Source organism: Drosophila sulfurigaster, unplaced genomic scaffold, assembly GCF_023558435.1.
Source record: "Drosophila sulfurigaster albostrigata strain 15112-1811.04 unplaced genomic scaffold, ASM2355843v2 ctg63_pilon, whole genome shotgun sequence".
Lineage (NCBI taxonomy): Eukaryota > Metazoa > Arthropoda > Insecta > Diptera > Drosophilidae > Drosophila > Drosophila sulfurigaster.
The window spans coordinates 87,071-93,070 of record NW_026909724.1 but is presented as its reverse complement, the minus strand read 5'-3'; positions in this window follow the sequence as shown (position 1 = coordinate 93,070).

Genomic DNA, 6,000 nt, shown 5'->3' with positions numbered 1-6,000 from the left:
GCAAAAATGCATCCATACTGCGCGACTTCTGAGACGTAGATACGCTACCGGTACAGCTACGGACCTCCACTGGTCTATGCTTTGCCCCGTACAGAGGCAGCAGATCCCACCTAACCTAACCTTCATTAAGCCAAACTTAACTAGAGTGGCGAAGCGAGGCGAATTCGCTCAGAGAGCAAAACGAAAGCTTTATTATCACTTCGCTAATAACTTCATTTGACAACTTCATTATCTTAACTAATCTACATCAAATGCGAGAGTGATAAAGAGAGCCAATATCGAGAGAGTTCGGATAGCCGAGACCCAGTCAGCAATTGGAAGATCGCTTTTGCAGTAATCACCTTGACGAGTCTTCTTCGAGTCGTTGAAATGATTAAAAAAGATTCGTTTTATGCGCGACTAGAATATGAGTCGTAAATGATCTTCAAAACACGATTAAGCAAAAAAGCAAAAAAATTAGTCATCCAGATGATTGAAATGAGATTATTTATTGCTTTGCATTAAAATTCGGTGAGAGAAACTTGGAGCTTAGTTGCGCGCTCTGCCTTGGTTTTCTGTTCTTTGCCTTATCTCGTTGATCTTTTTTAAACGGTACTTTTCACCAAATTTTTAAAGTTTGCTGCAATGTTCTGCATTTTTAAACTCAGTTTTAGTAACTTTGTGAGTTCAGTGAGATTAGGTAAAGTGAAAAGAATGTCGGCCAAAAAATATAAGAAAATTGGCAAAAAAAACAAGCCAAACAATTCAAAAACATTGTGTTGTCTGCTTAAAAAATGAATATGGACATGGCAGATGACACAAATGAAGAACTTGTCGCAGAAAATAACAATGAAAATTATAACGACTCAAGTGCGTCAAGTGAAAATGTTCTTCTACGAGTGATTTCGATAGTGAGAGTGAAAATGAAAGTGAAAAGCGAAAGAATAATTTTGTGCGAAGAAATTTAAAATGGGCTACTCAATTTGGAGTAAGCTGTTGCGCACTTAATGCATTGTTTTAATATTACGAAAGTGCAATATAACAGTGCCAAAAGACGCTAGAACCACGGCTGCCACTTTTGGTACAAATGTACCAAAAACTGGTACATTTTTTATGCGTTGGTACATCAATTTTTTCATATTGGTAAAAAAATATGCCTAGTCTAGTATTTACATTTTTTATAAAATTTTATGTTCACACATATTTTTTTTACAAATGGCTCTGTTCCACCAGACATCAATTGAGAAAATATATATGCGCCAATGTAAGGTCCATCACAACGTAAACAGTTATATATTGTGATTCACCATTTGTGATTCAACCAAATTTCTAAGCGAAGAAAAACTTTCCATAGTGAAAACCTTTGAAAATTTATATAATGGTGATCCTCGTGATATAATATCCCAATGGAACCAACTCCGAATTTCTTTTATAATCAGGAAAAAGAAAAAGATATTCGTAAATTTTGGAGACATTGAAAGTAAGAAACTTAATACAATTCATAAACAACTCGATTTCGTTGCCACACAGCTCTGGTGCTGGCGAGCGAAAGTATTTTTAAATTTCGTTAATGAAAACTAAATTACCAAATAAATTAGAATTTAAGACACTAAATAACATAATGTATTGCAAGGAATTGATTGTAAAGACCTTCACTATGTCTGGTCTACAAAAAGACTGTTCATTTTTAAAAATTAACTAAGATAGTTTAAATTTTGATTTATTATTATTCAAGTGAAAGTTCTGTTTTTGTTTTATTTCTATTTGAAAAGTATAATTGATTAAATAAAAGTTATGTTTTGTTTTCTTTTATATAGTAAATACTATACTAAAAATGAAATATGAAATAATAAAAGATAATTTAAAAAAAACGTTAACAAAATATACTATTAAAAATACCGAAAATATGAATAAAAATTAAACAAGTAAGAAAGCTACAGTCGAGTATACTCGACTGTGAGATATATTGCGGTATTTTTCTCAAAATACCGAATATACTGCAAAAATACTAAAAATATACCAAATGGTATATTTGGTATATTCGAAATATACCATAGACGGTACAATATACCAGATTATTAGCCAAAGCAACTAAGACGCCTAGTAAGTAGCCGTTTTGTTTCTTTAATAACTTCGACAATTTCTATCTGATCGCAACCAAATTTTCAGGAATTATAACAACTATAGTAATTATTGTATATACCAAAATTCGGAATTCTAGCTTTAAAATTACGATTTTTTTTATTTACGAGGGCGGAAGTGGGCGTGGCAAAAATTTGGAACAAACTTGATCTGCGTGCAAACTTAACAAATGCTGTCGAAAAAAATTTATTGCTCTATCTATTATAGACGGACGGACGGACAGACACACAGACGGACATGGCTAGATCGTCTCGGCTGTTGACGCTGAGCAAGAATATATATACTTTATAGGGTCGGAGATGCCTCCTTCTACCTGTTACATACATTTCCTGCCGGCACAAAGTTATAATACCCTTCTACACTAGGGGTAGCGGGTATAAAAAAAATAGTTTGCGGAATTTTTCTCAAAATATAATACCGATTACACTGCATAAATACTAAAAATATACCAAATGGTATATTTGGTATATGTATATAGTACTGCATTCAAAATATACCATAGACGGCACAATATATCAGATTGTCAGCCAAAGCAACTAAGACCCCTAGTAAGTAGGCGTTTTTGCCCATACAAAAGTATTTCTTTAATAACTTCCAAAATTTTTATCTGATCGCAACCAAATTCTCAGGAATACTAACTACTATAGTTATTCCAGCTTTTAAATTACGTTTGTTATTCGATTTTTGATTTGCTGGGGCGGAAGTGGGCGTGGCACAAATTTGAAACAAACTTGATCTCCGTGCAAGCATAACAAATGCTGTCGAAAAAAATTATAGCTCTATCTCTTATAGTCTCTGAGATCCAGAGTTTCATACGGACGGACGGACAGACACACAGACGGACAGACAGACAGACGGACATGGCTAGATCGTCTCGGCTGTTGACGCTGATCAAGAATATGTTACATACATTTCCTGCCGGCACAAAGTTATAATACCCTTCTACCCTAGGGGTTGCGGGTATAATTTTGCTAAAATTGGTGCATTTTTGCAAAATTTTGGTACACAAAATTTTTTTGGAGTGGCAACTGTGGCTAGAACCATTTTTAAGACTCCTGGCTCTGTTACTCAGAGAACAGTTAAAGAAGGAACTTACATACACTATGGAGTAAAATGCGGACTAATTGACTTTTTGACTGTACAAGATTGGAAGTTACCGAACTTGATTTTAGACTTCGGTATTGATGACCTTCCCTTGTTCAAAGCAGCTCGAAACAAGTATGGCCAATATTGGCCAGCGTTGCAAACACAACCTACGTTTTTCTTGTTGGCGTGTATGAAGGAACTTCTAAGCCAAGTTGCGGGATGGATTATTTTCAAGAATTTATTTCTGAGATGAAAATTGTTATGCAGAAGGTTTTTTTATTTTCTAATAATTTTGTACCAAATCTCTGTTCGCTGTTTCTTAATGGATGTACCGGCAAAGTCTTATGTTTTGGGAACTAAGAGATAGTATTCATGGATACTATTCATGTGGCAGGTGTACTCAAAAAGAATAGATGGTTAAACATCGTCTTATTTTTCCACCAGAAACCACCAATTCACCTTGAACTAAATATTCCCTCAGAAATAGGACTCAGCCAGAACATCACTTAAATCAATCTCTATTAAAATGTTAAATATTGATATTATATCACAATGTTCCTTAGATTACATGCACGTTATATGTTTAGGTGTGATGCGGACATTGTTGAATGCATAGGTAAAAAAAGGGTGCAGACTTTTCTTGAACATCGTGGAAAATCGAATCTATTTCAAAAGAGTTGCATTTTAATAGAAATAACATGACAAGGGAATTTAAAAGAACACCGCGAAGTTTAAAAGAACTTGACAGATGGAAAGCAATAGAGCTTAGACAATTTTTACTTTATACTGGACCTTTTATATTAAAAGAAGTTCTATCTACGCACATAAAGTCCAAAATTTTATAGAAGAAAATCTAAATTTTTTTATTTATATATTTAAACTAGATACCCTAGATAGAAAGTATCAATAAATATTTTTGTCAAAAATGCAACCTTGCAGTTTTTACAGATGGTTAAAATCAGCAGATTGAGCAGCTGATTTTGTGACAAAATTGGCGGGAAACTTTTAGTGACTTTGAGCGCTTGGCAAATCCACACGAAATAATAATTTTCTATTTTTAAAGAGGATATTCAAGTTTGAGGTGTGTAAATTAAGAATAATAAACACAATTTGTGTGATAATTTGTTTAACGTTATATATGTGTACTGTTTTGTATTGTCCAAGGAAAACAAAAAGCTGACAAAAGTGTTCGTCTTCTGTAGAGGAAAAAAAGGTTTTCTGCGTATTTGTGCGTTGTGTAATGTATGTTAAACAATAGTAGACACTTTATATTAAATTTTAATAACAGTAAGGTTTGCGGCTTTTTGTGGCTTTTCCGATGCTTTAATTATTTAGATGTGCTTGAGTTCTATCATGCCACGTTGCTGGACGTGTGGATCGTCAGCGGGCGCCACTCTTCCGCACTGGGTAATTTTAAAAACAAAAAAAGAGTGCAATAAATAAAAAATTAAAATAAAATATCACGTATACGTCATGATGTCTATATGGGCATTGGAGTAGGCGTGGTCAAACTTACTTAAAGGTTTGCTTAAATATTTAGAGTGGTCTATTATTGAAGTATGCCAAGTTTCAGCTCGATAGATGCAATATTCGATTTAATGCCACCAAATCGGGAATCCGGACCATAGTGCTACGGAAAGATATGCTCACTTTTTAAAATTAACTTTAGCCTTAAGAATTCTTTTAGGTAAATATGTCTGTTAGCTTAACTCATGTGCTGAAAATCTTTTTAAAATATTTTGTGTTTGATACACCAAGGCTATATGATCATGTAAGTAGAGCATATTTTAATAACGATATTATTTTTAGTGCAAAATGATGCCAGATTTGACAAAATTACTGAAATTTTACTAAATATACAAAAAGAAAACCGAATGTTAAAGGCTGAAGTTTTGTACATAAAGCTTTCTATTACCAAATTGGCAGAGGAAGTGATTACCGTCAAATTGGAAAATAGAAAACTTCACAGCACCAGAGGGCAACACACGGATGATTTCCCAGATTTCTTTGATAACGACGTACAGCAGGATAATTAGAAATTACAACAATTTGTAAGTATATATGAATCAATTTTAATTTGTTATAAATAACCAAATTTTGAGAAACAAATTATAGGGAAAACTAGTGAAGAAGGACCAACTCAATTTTTGAGAGCAGCAATTCGAAAAGTATTTTCTGACGAATTGGCTACAAATTATAGTTGGAAAGGCACCAACACAAAGCGCTGAAAAGTGCTTCCTTATTGTAACGAACCGTCACAACGCCGAGGTAGCTAGCGCTGTCCAGGGATCGAAAGAAAAAATTTATGTTTGCTGAAACCTTACAAGTCGAGTATCTCAAGGTGTGAGACGATCTTCGTAGGCAAATGGAGATCAAGATGTAAAGAAAAGACAGGAGTTCTCAATTTGTAACGTTGTTTATTTTTATTTGTTATTTCTCTGGCAACAGATTTGTCAACAATAATGTGAATATTTCTGCTTCTGGGGTTCTTCTCGGGTCCAACGTCGATAGGATTGTTACACGGGGGAATTTGTCACGGAAGTCAGTGTGAAGCACACCGTCTATGCAGCTGTGTACACATTTTTTCGTCGTCGACTGTAGTGGTTGTAGTCACCCTACTATAGCTAAACGGGAAGAGTTGTGGTTCGTGCGAAGAATATGGAAAACGGGGCACGCGGCGTGGGTGAACTGGTTGCGAGTGTGTAATCACACTAGCCCAATTACACTGTACACGTTTTTCCGGCGTCGACTGTAGTAGTTTGTAGTCACACTACTACAGCTAACGGGAAGAAA